This window comes from Chiroxiphia lanceolata, chromosome 8, assembly GCF_009829145.1.
Source record: "Chiroxiphia lanceolata isolate bChiLan1 chromosome 8, bChiLan1.pri, whole genome shotgun sequence".
In the NCBI taxonomy this organism is placed as follows: Eukaryota; Metazoa; Chordata; class Aves; order Passeriformes; family Pipridae; genus Chiroxiphia; species Chiroxiphia lanceolata.
The window spans coordinates 26,282,383-26,298,367 of NC_045644.1; the positions used below are offsets into that span (position 1 = coordinate 26,282,383).

General features: G+C 37.2%; 1 long non-coding RNA gene across 1 annotated transcript; it reads left to right on the forward strand.

Moving 5' to 3' along the window:
- The first annotated feature begins 273 nt into the window (after positions 1–273).
- On the forward strand, positions 274–15,643 carry LOC116790585. The gene is made up of 4 exons (XR_004358413.1): positions 274–3,212; positions 3,306–7,731; positions 9,407–9,568; positions 15,440–15,643. It is a non-coding gene; the product is annotated as an uncharacterized LOC116790585 (long non-coding RNA).
- The last annotated feature ends 342 nt before the right edge of the window (positions 15,644–15,985 follow it).

The following is a 15,985-nucleotide window of genomic DNA, read 5'->3' on the forward strand; positions in this document are numbered from 1 at the left end:
GAAAAATATTTTATTAGATAAAGAGGAAATCATAAAACAATTCCATTGCTTTTATCAGAATATTTTTATTCCTTTGTTGTCTTGTGAAACTATACAGAGTGTTCTTGGTGAAAATCAAGGATGATTAGGAGAGCAGATCAAAACAAGAATATTTTCCAGAGTGAAGTCATCCACAGTCCTTTGATAGACTTTGTTAATACATGTGTATATGTAATTTGGTATGCCAAGGCATTCAGATATGCTTCCCTTCAGTTTTATGAGTTTTTAGTTTGAGTTCTCTAGTTTAATTTATTGTTTTCATTAAATACAGTGCACTAAGTAGTAGATGATGTCTGTGCTATCTAGATGGCTAGAATAACGCCTAAAATTTGTCAGCAGTACCACTTCTTTCTCTACCTATCCCAAATTCAATTAAAATTCTATTTTTGTGATATGTGACAATCTAGGATACTTGTGTTACGGTAATTCAAGCTATAATTGCCTTAATCTCACATAATCCAGATACATCTAAGAAACATATTTTGAGTTACAAATTTTGTTTTCTAATATTGGAAGTAACATAGGTAGATGGAAACTAAATTAGAAAAGTTTGTTTCATATTACTTTTATGTTATGTAATGCTCTCTGTTAGGTTGGTATTACTTAAACTGTGCTTAGAATTTTAAAAATTGCCACTTAATGTATAATTAACAGAGTTAGTTGTTGGAGTCCCTTTTATCATAGAAACCTGTGTTTAGGTTTTTATTTTGTCTGACAATGAAAAAAATAAGAGAGCAAATATTAGGGTAAAGACTGCATTTGTGGTGAGAGCTAGCTAGTGTTTTTATCAACTTTATTTTCTGCTCCAAAATTTTGGCTGAAAGGTGAGTCTAGAGACTCGAGATAACCTCACAGCTTTATAGCCTTAGAAATGCTCAGGAACCAAGAAGAATTATATGCTTTGATTTTGTGGACTACAGTTTCCAGACAGCTATCTCCCTACAAACCAGGGCTAGGAGGAGAATGTGAAAAACAAGGAACCAGGTAAAAACTGAACATATAATTTTTGTGTTTAAACAAAGAATATTAAGAAATTATTAAGGGAATTGCTACAAGAATGGTGGGTAATTTGACCTCTTTGCCTTCTGCTAGATTGCATGTCCTCTGGTAGGATTTGATATAGAACATGAAAAGAACATGAGAGGTCTCCACAGACAGTTCAGTCTCCAACATGTTACTCAGTACAGACACCAGCTGCCTTTTAGTGGACATAAGTACTTTTTCAGCCAGGAAATTCTGCATAACAATAATGTCATAAGAGGGTAAATCTGTTGGATTTGTGTTTCAAGGAATGAATAAAAGTAACTGTTTCCCTCAATTACTTTTCCTACCCCAGAAGGGTAGGGAAAGTTGGTTGGTTTGTTTCTCAGTTTTTAACAAAGGTCATTCTGGTCCCTTTGTGTCTCCTTATGTTTGAGCAACTGGCACACTGATGTAGGGATACAGCAAGCATATTTTTGCTTCTCTCTGTAGCACCAAACAGCTCCTACAGTAGTTACTGGTCTTCCTTGGGGCATTTGGAGACTGCAGCAGAGGTGTGAAGAGAGTCAGGGCTCTGGTCAGGAGCCGTCTGCTGTGCTCAGGGAGGAACAAAGATGTTGCTACCACATATTCCATTGGTGTTAAGATGAAGCAAGCAGGCAGCTTGGCTTTAAATACAAGGTATTCTCTCCTGCCTCCCCTGGCTGCCTCTCTGAATTGTCCCTGATGTTTGACCATCTTATTTAGTTCCATTCACCCTCCTACACTGATTTTTTTTTTTCTCCCAAAGATTTCTACTGTGTTGTGGAGCATGTAACTGGGAAAATTGAAGTTCAGAGCACTAATACCTTGAGCTTCTGGGTCTAAGTCACCTTTTTTTAATGCCTAAGAGGAAAATAATGAACTGATTTCTGTACATAAAGGAAACATTTCTGTCTAGAAGTATATCCTGCATGAAGTACATAACTAGATATATGGCCAATGGGCCATTTATTTTAGATAAGTAATGTATATATTTTATGCTAATTATTTGCACAGATGTTAATTCTATGGGAGACAAATTAACCAATATCCTCAAGTAAGTTAAGCTCAGCATTCTTTGTATCATTAGGTTAGATTTCATGTCAAAAGATTGATTGTTATGCTTTTTTATGAAGGAAAAAGTACCATAAAAAATTACACATAATGTAATCACAGGTATTGAAGATGTTGAAGTAAAAATATCTCTGTGCAGTGACAGACAAAGGAAGACCTTTTCTAATAGACATAACTGTCTTTTTTCCTTTAAAGTTGGTTCGTTTTTTCATGACATGAAATTCGGGGAGTCCAGTAGTGACTTGTTTCTTTTCTTAGTCTATCAACTACAAATTCAGTTGATTTAACTACATTATTTTTTATGCAAAATGGCAATAGATATTGTAACAAATATTCCAGCATCACACAGTTCTCTACCAAAGCCCAACCATTTTGATTTTTGAGATTAGTTTGTAGTATGTTCTTTCTTCCACTGGAGGAGTCAGAGGGTTTAAGGTGACAAAGGGGTCATCTGGGAGAGCTCATGGAAAAGCGAGTGAAAAGGATGATGTTTTAACTTAATATTCTAACAACATTGTGAGGCACACTACAGGAAATCAGAAGTTCCCATCTTCTGATTCCCTTGAATAAAGAACTGTACTTGAGAAGGCTCATAATATATCACAGCTCCCCTACTGGGGATGATAAGTACAACTCATACATAGCATGCAGTTTCAGGAAAGAGCTGATTATAAAACATTAGACTAACCTTGTATAGACACAGTATGTTTTGCAGGTGTAAAAGGACAAAAGAATCAAGGTTCCTTCATTTCATATGCCTTGTCATCTTGGTGTATAACTATAGCTTTAGCACATGTGCATCTTTTCGTTGTCACCACTCACTTATACCGCTGGTACCTATTATGCTCTGTATGGTTTTTATCCTCTATAATCCTTTTATTCTCTCTGTGACTTTGCAAATGTACTCCACAATGGTTTGAAGATTAATCCCATAATTAAAGGACATAGTTAAACAATGTAATTCTGGCTTGCTTATACTAAAGAGGCATGTACAATCTTCAACTATTAAGTTACATCTAAAAGTATAATTCACTTGAAGAAACAAAGACCAGCAAATATTTTCAAAAGAAGGATTTGCAGCTTTCATGACGTATCAGGTAAGCATGAATATCATGTCATATATTATGCTTTGTCCAGAACATAATTTAAGATGTAATGTTTAATTCATCTCTGCTATTTTCATATGACAGTAGAAACACCTGTCCTGATTATTAAACAGAAAAGGCTTCATTTTCCCAGTACATCAAGGTAAGAAACCACAATTGATTGAAGAGGCAGTGATGTGCTGAATCATAATCTGAATATCCAACAGCACAAATTACTCCAATTCCTATTTGATGCCTTGTCTGCCTATGGATAAGCAGGTCATAAGCTCATTCAAGTCCTGTTTCTTCAGTTACCAATGTGCTCTGATAGATGCCTTTATTTCAGAAAGCTGTCCCACATCTCCTGCTATAACAAAGTCATCCTGCTGTCTGAACAATAATAGACTAAGCAATCCAGCCTGCTGCCAGAATTCAGCAAGGCACAGATGGAAGTTACAGTCATCAGATGTTTGAGCAGCAGAATACCCTGCTTCTAGTCATTTGTACTGAAGTGTTTCACCTAGAGGATTACTTTATCCACTTGATCTCTTCAGTTTTGGCTTAAAATGGAACCCTGGTGATGAGTTTTATAGTTAATGGTCCATCTAGATCCGTATATAATGGCCCACTAGGACTTTCCTTAACTTGCAACCATGGGAAAAAAAATTATGTGTTAACCTCAAAATATGAATTCTGTCCTTTTTTTTTTTGGATAAAAGAATGCATCTGATAGAGTGTTATAGAAATACTGAGAGAAATCCTGTCTGTCCTGTGAGTAAAACCCTGAGGGTAGAAGGGACTGAATCATAACAAATGTTTCACAGATTGCCAAAATACCTGTAGGAAGCATGACGTTGTTGAGTAACTGAGCAGCACATGTATTTTTTAATAAAGTCATCAATATCATATGCATTACTTTAAAAACGTTGAACAAAATACTGTAATGTATCGACTCTGTGCAGGCTGTGTAGGGTAAGGGGGAATTTCAGGCAAATGCAAGGAGGGCAAAAGAAACAGTGGGAAGGGTTTGATGGAAAGAGTTTTACTGAGTCTGAGGCCTTGACTGGAGTGGAGGGGATCAAGAGAGAGTTTATAAACTGTGACAGGTAAAGCTGGTCAACGACCCAAGGAGTATGGGCCCTGCCCAAAAGTTCTTGGCCTCAATATGACTCAGAGATCCAATGTCACTGAGCTATTTCGGTTGAATAAACTCTCCTACACAGATATCTCTCCCTTGCTTTCTTTCCCATTCTCTGCCTGGAAGAAAAACCACTATTTTAGTTACCATGTGTGATCTTTCTGCTTTTGTCAATCTCTACTGTAAGGGAAAATAAAGAATTGAAAAGTAGTGTCCTTTCTATGGAACAGGTAGCAACAATCCTGTAATCTCTATTTGAAATCTATTGGTAGCTGGAAATAGGAATTTGATGTTCTTTCTCTTAGAGTTTCAGAAATGGTGCTGGACTACCAAGATTAACTCTTTATACTAGTGTTTGTCCTTCTGTGTTCCTTCTGAAATGTATTTTCTGAAAGAATTCCTGTTACCCTAAACTCAACTTTCTCACTTCCTAATTACTACTCTTAGTAAGGTCAGGTTGTAGGCTGGTTTGTTTTCTGAAAAACTCTAGAATTAGGATCTCTTAAAGGCTGTCAGAGGCTGAAAAGTATAGAAACAGTTCCAGTGGGATACATTTGACCAGAACAGTGTTAAAGTCTGTTCATAAAGGTCAGTCTTTTTCATATCCCAGAGTAATGAGATTCTGTCAAAGCATAAGCCTCCTACCAACTTACTTTAATATCTATATACATTTTTATATATACGCATAATTTTTCTTTTTTTAAATCTTTGTGCTTCTTTAGAACAGAGTGTGAAGGGAAGGTGGGGGAGACAGGCAGGAGCACACTCTATTCAATCCCAGAGTAGTCCATGTTTTATGCAGAAAGAGAACTAGTTTAAACGGAGAGTAGCAAAACCACATAGATGGAAATACATTGTACTGAGGACACTTTTTAGAAGATTCTGTGATCTTTGTAAATAATTACTCTTCACTGCTGAAAAGCCAGGTGTGTGTACAGGTAAATAAAGTGAATCATCAGAATAACCTGCAGCAGATGATGCAGTGGTCAATTCACCGTGCTTTTTCCTTCTTTCCTGTGTCAACATTAAACTTTCCATTATTTTTGATCTCTCTTGCGGTCATAACATCAAGTATGGTAAGTGCCATTCCTGCTTACTGTAAACTGGCACAGCTGAGACACAAAAGCTCCTGACACTTAACCCATAATCTACATGTGCATCCCTAGTGTACATATATACATACGTGTGTGTATAAAGAGCCAGATTCTAAAGGAAAGGTTTACTGTAAGAATCTTGTAAATCACAATTTCAAAATTACTTATGTCTTTTATGTTTCTCTTAGTTATGTTCTTTCAAGATGAGGCAGTACATGATTTGCCAAAGTTTTGTTTCCTTAAAACACTTGTATTTTAGATAGTAAATGTGGAGCTCCTTTTATGCAGCCATTGTAGTATGTGCTCATAACTTGTTTTGAACCCTAATGCTGGATTTTAATTCTTCTCCTTTCCTCTATTTCTGCTGTTAAACAGAAAACTTGAGACATAAATGACTATTAGAGCTGATGCAAAATTATTTGTGTGACAAGTATGCAGTTGTGACTGCCAAGCATAAATATTGCAAAAATCATACATTTAAAGCATGTACATGAGGCTACAAATACAGAATTTGATTTTCTTAAAAATAACTGCCTACCTAAAGATTGTGGTTACACGAATAGCTCCTTCCCGTGGAAATGACAGGACAGGAGTAGGATGTTCATGCGTTGAAACTGTGCAGCCATTTTACTACAAATCATAAATGATTTAGAGGGCAAGTTCAACAAAGTGACTCTTTGTACAGACATGAAGAGAGGAATGTTCAAACATGAGGAAGTGTTCAAACATTTAGAATTTAACTGGACCTGTCTGAAAGACCGAAGAATAAAAGCCATCTGTTTGAGTACTGAAACTTCTGTTTCTATGTATGTATGCAAATAATTGCTAGTGTAGTTGTTTAGCTTGCCCTTAGGTGTTTTGAATCATGTATGTACCTTATGTTGCATCAAGATACTCTGATTGCAAATAGCAGTTGAATGGTGCTGCTACCAACAGTTTCACATCCTCCTGCCCTGGTGAAATCCCTACATGATAACTGCCAGCTCTAATCCAGCTCAGACTTTCAAAATAGGAGCCCAGTGCTTGTGTACTAATTAAAAACAATGAAGAAATGGGATGGATGGCTTTAAAGGAAAAAAGTTAAATTGGGATGTGCAGTTATTTATTTTATGTTTATTCATGGCTCTAACTTCTATTTGAGTTGATCCAAAGGATTGTTATTTTATATTATGTAGTGCTATAAACCTGTTTTAAATTTTTGCTCAAGAATACATAAATAGTAAATAACATAGCTAGGATATTTCTTAGTCTCAAAAACATTCCTTTTTGCATCTGGAAATTTTTTACAGACTTCTCTTTGAGAACCATTTCTGACTAATGATGTAAAGCTGGCTACGCAAGACTTGGTACTTACAAACCTGCTACAACACTCAGGTAAGCACTAGAATTCAGCCTTGTCATCTTGATGGTGTTATAGCTGCTTAGATGCTAAAGTACATTTCTTTAGACTAGAGTCTCCTCAGTGTTTCTTTAATGTCAGAGAATTCACAAGTGGCATAACATAGGTGATAAATTCAGAGCCATTTTTATTAGAATGCTAACCTAGGTGTCTTTGAACATGTTAAAGCAGAATTAGAAATTCTCCAGGTTTCATTGAAAATACTGTCTCTGTTGAGAAAAGAATTTTAAATCTAAATTAGATATGAGAGTAATATAATTAAGAAATAGAAGGAGTTTAATATCTTACACCTAATTCTGACCAATATGTTAAAAATAAATTCAGGCTTGTCATTTCAGCCAGATTTTAGAAGGTGGAAGCTGTTGTATTTAGATTCTTTGTAACCAGATATATGAGGGCAACCTGTAAAACACTATCTCCTCTGAGGTCAAGGAATGACCTGGGGTCAATATTCTCCTCTGATAAACAACATGAGAAGACCTGACTTTTGGGTACTCGAGTAGCATCATATAGTGCCAAGATTTTTATTCCTTTTAAACTGGTTTAAGGAAAATCAGCTTCTCTGTCACTTTTCAAAACCTTTATCTTAGGCTATATAGTTACTGAGTTAGTAACTTGGCACACCCTGCTTTTGCTAATCAGAGCTCAAGGAATAAATCCTTGCAGTTTAAATATATGTGGAAATAGCTAGAAGATGATAGGGAAGTCCTCTAATGACTAGCTGTGCTAGACAGTGTTATAAAGCTCTAATAATATTTTGATTATTCAGCTCTGATAGTTTTTGAGCACTGGGCTGTAAATTAGTGAAATCATAAAATCTGACATTTTGATCACAGGGGAAAAATCATGTGAATGAAACTGAAGAGAAACATCATCAGTTCTTTCACTTCTCTGCAGTAGGTAGGGGCATCTCTGTTGAATGTCTTTCACAGCAGCCCATAATTACATATCTGCTTTATACAATAGATAAGATGACAGCTGGGAGTGGGGAAAAATACTGGGAATTCCAGATGTAATCTGAAGACCATGAACTGAGGAGATCATATTGCAGAAGAAAAATCTGTTTGTATTTCAGATTTTGTATTTACTGCTAAGTTCAGCATTATGCAAATTGACTCTGACAGAGGCATGAGCCAGAGTTGTTACATTCCATAGAAATATTTTCCTTGCTTTTATTAGACTTTTGTAGATTTTGGGTGGTCTTAAGCAATAACTCACAGTAACTTACACAAACATTCTTTCTGATATTATCAAATTCTCTGGAAGCCTGATTATGATGTATTTGGCCTCTATTATATCACGAATTAGGCATATCAGTTAATTAGTTATCAGCTGCTATTCTTTTGTTTGTACAATGTAGTTATTTACCATGAAAAAAAAATAGATTATTTGTTTAGATTAGTTATTTAAATGTACATAGAAAAAAGTGGCATAGGGGAGGAATTTGAGATCGTTCTTCTAATTACTCAGTGGCTAATGGAAGGTTGAACTCCAGAGTTACTTCTGCTTAAAATTTCTGCAAAACTACAAAAATCATGGATTGAATAACTGAGTGCACTCTCTGCCTCTAGTCTTTTTTTTTTTTTTGGTCTTCTTTTCAATAAATCTGTATTTATATAGATGAAATTCTGATGACATATCTAGTGTAACAGTGCTGAATATAGCATAACATGGCACCCATTAAGTGTGTTTAAAGTAATTAATATTTTTAGCTTCCTGATTTACAGAGGATATGTTATCTTATTAATGTTATTTTCTTATTATTAAGAGTTTAAAATTCTGGACTTTACGTACATTGGTGTCATTCACACAAAGCAGCTTACCTGTGCATATCTACTTCTTTTCACAGTCAGAAAGGTGAATTTACATTTGAGAAATCCAGTCTACGTGGGTTTTGGCTGCTGATTACAAAACCATAAGCTTAGAAACTGTATTTTATTGCAGTTCTGTTTGAACAACCTCAGTTGTTCAAGAAGAAACTGTGTTTCCAGAGAAACTGTGAGTTCAGATTCAATTGGGCATTACCTATAGGTAACAATTACAACAGCAAAAAGGGCTATCAAGAGACAGGATTATAAGAGCCCAGTTTTGCTTTCAAGGGGGAACTTTAATGGCTTAACAGAAATCCCCCCATAATTATCAGTTAAAACCCTCACCAAGCTCATCACCTTACACTCAATGAATAAAGGCTTCCAAGCCTGTTGGACATCTACCCTGTCTCCAAAGTCCTTTTATTTTCAAAGGACATCACAGACCCTCAACTCTGAGCAAGGGGCAATGCACCTGGGAGTATTTACATGCCAAGGCTCTTAGTACTATGTTATGGAACCTTAGTTCCATATGGGTTCCCACATTTTAGTTGATTTTTACAATTAACTTTTTTTTTAAGAGCTTCTTTCTTAAAGGGGTTATTTACAAGCTGTCCAGGAGCACTCATTCTGTGTGTTAAAAAGCAGCCAGTCAGAATGAAAAGGGGTAATCAACCCACCTTGATTTAGCATAATCACCTTATGGAGCATGAGCAGCTAAAGAGGGTCATCAGCTCTGACAATAACTCTGTCATTAACTCTTCCAGGACAGACTGAGCAGTGCTGCTGCAGCCAGTGCTGAGCACTTCAGTGCCAGTAAGGAGTGACAGCTCCACCACTGCAAACCCATGACAGGCTGTGGCTCTGCTCAGAAAGGAAAGCCAGGCAAAGACAGAAAGGAAAGGAAATGGGGATAAAAGGGGATCCAGGTACAGTAAAGTGGCTTTCCTACAATTTCTGTCACTGGTAACTATGTTCATCTGTACTTCATTAGGATTATGTTTAGTTCAGTCCTCGTCTGGACCGAATATGGATAGAGGATTTTTGAGCCAAGCTGAGCTGAAGGTTTATAAAATCTTCTGATTCCATGTGATTCTGTGATGAAAGACTAGATGAACATGAGAGCACCATGCAAAATGTGAGTGGAATATTCCACAGGTTCTTTCAGTTCTAGGTTACCACATTTAAATGTGCTCTGGTCTGGTAGTGAATTAAATCTGTTACTAGTGTTGTTTCAGAAGGTTTTTGAAGAATTCTTCATGCCTTTTTCTGTGGAAAACATTGTGCTGTATAATATATAGCCCAGTTCAATATTTTAAACTAGAGCTGGAAGCATATATAAAAATGTACATTCTTTTTTTTATAGAATACAAGCAAGTAAGAAATGAAAGGTCAAAATAAGGGAAATTCTGTAGACTCAAGAACTTCTTTCAATATAAGTTGTAGCTAACAATAAGGAATTCATTATCTATCTGGGAATGCCCAGCCAACATCCTTACCAAGCAGTTAAAGAATTTCTGCTCATGATTAAGGCAATAAAAATGCTTATGTTAAAACTAAAAAGAGCTAATATGCAAAGTTAAAGCTGTCTGGACCCACTGAAAATGTCATTCTTGACTTCTGTTAAATTCTGCAGAAATCTGATGTTTCTAGAGGGGTAGAAGAAAGAAATTTAACTTCAGAGAAGGTCTGGAAATTTCCTTACCAAGTTAAGGAGAAAAATAGAACTCTAATGCAAATATATGTATCATAAGAAATTGAGTACTCATGAAATGAAGCTACTTCCAAGGAAACACTATTAAGGCATTAAACCAATATAAAAAACATTACAGAAGAGAAGGTTGCTGAAGCTTGTGGAAAGTCACATAACCCATCTCTCTGCCTGAAGGAAGGCTAGAAGAAAAGCAAACATTAAGAGGTAGTATGCTTTACGTCTCTACTGAAGCTAATTAAGCAGAAAAATTTAAACCTTTCTGATTCAAACGAGCAAGACTTTCTACCTCTTCCACAGCTTTTTGAACTGATGGTGACATATCTGTTCATCCATGCTAGCAGGCAGCTGAAGAGGACAACGTGAAAAATGAAGGAGCCACAGTATCTGGTCACAGACAAGTAGCCTTGTGCATCACCACTGCAGCTTCAGCGGCAGAAGAGGAGGCAGGTTTGCCCCTTCTACCCAGCAAATCAGTGACTGCATCAGTCCTTCCCAAAAGTCTGTCATAATTCTACACTCTACTTCAGTTTCTTTGTGGCTTTGCATCAGTACTTGTGGTTTTCTTGTAAGTGGCCTGGAGGAGAATGAAGAAATGTCTCTCAAATGTGCCACATTCTTACCCAATTCTTATCTTTTCATTACCCTCTCAAGGCAGGTATTTGAGTAATATATTTTTCTCTTGCTTTCCCCTTTTTCCTCTTTAGAAATGTCACTGGCAAGAACATCTAATGCCATTCTATGCAAATATAAGGAGAAAGGAAATGTTTGCACTTTGTAGAATTCCTGAGAACAGCAGAGATGGTGAGGAGGATACTAAAGAAAGATAGGCAGACCAAGATAAAGCAGCAGCTACTTTCCAGCTAGAGGAGCCTCCAAGCTTAGCTAGTAATAGAGACTAAAGTTAAGATATGCTTCTAATAAGGCCAGTATTACCTCACCATAATTATACCTTACATTAATGCTATTTCATCAGCATGGCACAGCTATAAATACAATATATCACTTCACGCTTTCCAACAAATTCAATACATTCTGAAATTAGGTAAGGTAGTAAAATCTGTGATTCCAAACAGTAACACACAGCAGATGCTATTTTACCACAGAAACCCCTCTTAATAAATGCAGTATTAGGGGTTAGTGCTAACTTTTATTTCAGAATAGAGACTGAATTTTCTTCTGAAGTGATAATTTATATATTTCCAGTATATCTAGGCAGGAGAAATTGGTATAGCATAGGTACAGCAGCTTTTGCTAGTCAATTCCCTCATGCAGATATGTTTTGAGAGGTGAATCAGACTGAGCTTGGGTTTGCAAGTGATTTGGACAGGTTTTGTTATGTCCTCAGCTGAGGGATACAGCCAAGCTGTTCCATGGCTGGTGGTGACCACTGGTGGCACAAAACCCAGCAAATTAAAGCATACAAGATATGCAATACTCCTCCAAGAAAAATAAAACCAATCAAAACCCTAAACATTTCCCAGAGTTACTGCAGCTTTCTTGGAGATCTGACTGAAGTAATTCTTCAGGATCTTAGTGCTGAGGCCATCTCACAGGGTATCTTGTTCCAGGACCCCTTTGATCCTGAACCCCCTAGATTTTTCAGAGAACTACAGAGCTGGAAACCCATTTCAGTTCTTCATTTGGAATAGCAGTACTCAGCTGAACTCACATCAAAGTAAATTGGCATATTAGCCATGCATTTATATGCAGTGCTCTCACACATGAGTCACTCAGGGAAATAACATGGCCTTGCTCAGCAGGCTCCCAGAAGCTGCCACTCTGCTGAAAGTAATTTAGGTATATTGTGTTTATGGGTCTTCCTCATTCTCCTGTTCCCGAAAGGCAGGAGTGCTGGTGGAGAAATATTAAAAACTGATATTTTTGAGGGTACTTCATTGCCAAGCTGCTGAGGAGCTTGCTTCTCTGAGGAAGTCAACAGAGAGCAGTGCTATAAAAAAAAATAGCAGCTCAGCATAACCATCACCTGAAATGGATGATATACAGGCAGAAGAAATGCTTAGGCACGTAAGTCATAAAATCCTAAAACTCAAACTGAGATCAATAGAAACAGGCAGAGTGGTAAAAAGAGAACAGTGGACAAAGGGGTAAGTGAAAAGATGTATCAAGTTAGTAATTTCTGACTCTATAATCTACCTGTCCCTGGCTTGTTTCTCACTTGGTATAAACATGCATGTTGCCTTATATGTTGTCAATATATCATATGTAACATTTCTTTATTCCGTTGCATAAATGATGTCCCCATTGTGGCTGCATTGCATCTCAGTAACAAATTCACTATTTTAGCATTCCTGCTTGGATTCCACAATGCAGTTTGTCAGATACATGACTTTCTTCCTTCGTTCACTTTGTTGCCAGTGAAAATTAACTTCCTTGCATTCTGCCCTTCTTATCACTTTTAGACAAACAGAAAGTGTCTGCTGGATAGTGACTCACTGAAAGGAAATGAACTGTCCTTTTTACTGTAAGGTGATATTTGTGTAAATCCTCCTATGACCTTAGTTAGCTGTCATTTACTAGTCAATTCACAGTTATGTGTGAAGAGCTGTGATGTATCCTATGGTTATCTAAAACAAGCTTAGAAAAGGTTGTGAGAAAATGATGGCTGGTTTTTTAGAACTTCTCTTGTATGTTGGGGATCTATTCCATATTTTTCAGAATTATGCCTGTATTTAGATAATCTGAATTATGCCTGGATTTAGATAAACCTCCTCTGCCAAACTATGGCATGGAGGTTAAAAACAAACAAATTTTGAAAGGAGAGTCCATTTTCTTTTGTCCATAATGTGAGGAAATTGTGCATGACATTACCAAAAGGCAAAACTTCATCTCTGTTGTCCTTATATTCAAAAGATTCAGATCCAGAGGAGGCACTAGGGAGAAACAGCTTGTTCTGGAACACTGTCCATTTACTGTGTAACAGTCTATGGGTGCATCACAAGGAAGCAAGAAAGGGTTGGAGCATTTCTCTAAGGGAGGTCAATTTGCAAAACAGCATCTGCCCCATGGCTAAGATGTGAATCTTCTCCAAAACTATTCAGAATTTTAAAAATGTTTTTGAAATAAAGAGGTTAAGAGGATAAGTGAAAACATAATAGGAAGTTATTTGTACAAGTCGTGTTTGTAAGACAAAGTGAATACAAGAAAACTGGTAGATATTAGTGGAAAGTAGGTAATAGGAGTTACTGTACTAGAGTAATTGTAAGTATCTAATTTGTTTGCAAGGATTAGATGTTTGATTTTTTTAGTTTAGTTCAGTTTAGTTTAGTCCCTGCTATGTGTTCAATTCACAGGCCACAGAGTCTAAGGAAAGCTTTTCAGTGTCTCAACTCTTGGTCAAGCAGCATATGTACTTTAATTAAATTCATATTTAAAAGATATCTATTTGTGAAAACCAGACTGGTTCTTTCATCTGTTTGGGTAATAATTTTGGAGGTTAGTGATTGGAGGTGTTAATCTGTAGACATTCCCCATTATCTTCAACAGTTCAAAAGCATCTGGTTTATTAAGGTTCTATATGAGAATTTACAGAATAATGATATCAATATTGCTTCAGCATAATGCACAAGTTAGTGCAGAGAAGTGTGGAGTTAGTGCAGTGCAGTTAATGTAAATCAAGCCACCTTTCATGTTTTTCCACAGCCAGCACTGGTATAGCAATTCAAACTGTGCAGATGTACCACATTATATTGCAGTGCCTCTTAGCCTGAGATGTTAATTGTTAGATTTGATGTCCAAAGGAGTCCAGCAATGGACAGTGGAAGTGCTTCAGTAGAGGTGAAAAGGTACATTCCCATTTCTGTTCATTTGTTTACTAAAAATTCAAAAATCCTAGGGATCCTAGAGAAGAAATGTAGCTGTTTAGTGTAAACATATAATTGGCTTGTGTTGCTGTTGAATGTTAAATACTTTAAGAACATTTCAAAAACAATGGCTCCTCCTCCCCTATCTCATATCAGTCCTGCTTAGCAAGAGCTTGATCAGATCTAAGCTCTTTGTCACTATCCTAACATCTCGTGACTCAGCTGTTAATACAAGTATTGGAATAGATGCTAAAGGAAGCATATGGCTTTGCAAATCAGGGAGGAATTTATTTAGTAATGGAATTTTATTTAGGGATTGCTCATTAATTCTTTAAATCAGCTTTTGGTTACAAGTATTTGCTTAAGTTTATGCAACATAAATTGCATACAACTACTGCTCAAATTATTTCTTATGAATAATGTATTTGAACAAATATAGGCCTTTAATGTGTTTGCAGTTGATTTGTAGTCAGCTCATAATTTTTATATCTGAGCTCATTTTTTCAAGTTGTTTACTCGTTTAGGTTAGCAGTGGGATTTTACATGTCTCCAAATGTTTACTATGCAATTTTCAAGCTGTATGATTTACTGCTTGAGGTGCTTTTTTTCCTTACCTTGAAAATCTCTGGAAGTCCACTTGCCTAATAGCCTCCTGAAACATTTATTGTGTTTGAGTTTACTGTGCAGGTAATGGGAAGAGAAGCATAAATTGATGAAAAACATTTCTCTGCTTCTTGTGCAAATATTGAATTGATGCAATGGTTGTGCTATCTTCTAATAAACTCTTTTGCATTCCTCCTGTATGAAAATGTATGTGTCTAAATATTCATGACTAAATAGAATCATCATGTGCATAGATTGGCATAATTCAGATTGAAGCAGTAGAATAAACCCTGAGAAATATTTCAGGAGGAAATAATTTCTTTGGCAAGTCAGGTTTTCTGAAACAGAAATGTTTCTTTCACATCAGTTTCTGAGAAACTGCTGGAAATGCTGCTGTTTCTGGACTGGGACATCCTGGTGCAGCCTTGCTGACCCTCAGTGCTGGCCCTTTTGGGCTGGGATGGACTCAGGTATTTCTCATTTCTTTTAACTGACCCATTTCAGACTGCAATAGCTGAAGTTTTCTGCTCACCACTCAACCTCTTGCTGGTCATTTGGTTGACCGGGCACTGCAGTCACACGTGTCCTTTGAGAGGGACTGCTCAGGGATAAGAAGCCCATGAAAACGAAATGGCTGGTTTCTGTTTCATTGCTCTGTGCAGGTGGCAGGATTTCCAGGCAGCACGGGCCTGCAGGATGGGTGGGCACCAGCAGCTCTGTGTCCAAGGGGCTTCTCATCCTCCCTGGGAAGGGAATTGCTGTCCCTGCAGCCTCGTCCCAGCATGAGAGCCCTGTGGCTGTGACCAAGCAAGGCTCACCCTGTGGAAGACTTCAGACGTTTCCAGAAGGTGTTGAAGCAAACTGTGCTTGGGCCTCTCAGAGGTGGGAGTGTAAGGGAGAAGGGAACAGTGTGCCCTAGCTGGGAAGTGACGCTTTGTTTGTTGTGCTGTTACATCTGGTGGGTCTGTGTGTGCGCAAACGGTGCTGGAAAGGAGGCATTTCTACTTTCATGTTCTGTCCATGTCAGTTCATGAGTGCCAGGCATGAGCCTTAGAGTGGAAGGAGCAACAATTAATAGAGCATGTGCTTTGCCCCAAAGTGATAGTAACTTGCAGTAAGGCCACTTTAGCAGAAAGAGCAAGTCATAACAGGCAGACAGAGAGAGCTGAACACGGGGACACTGTTTGAGGCAGAGGACCACCATTTGT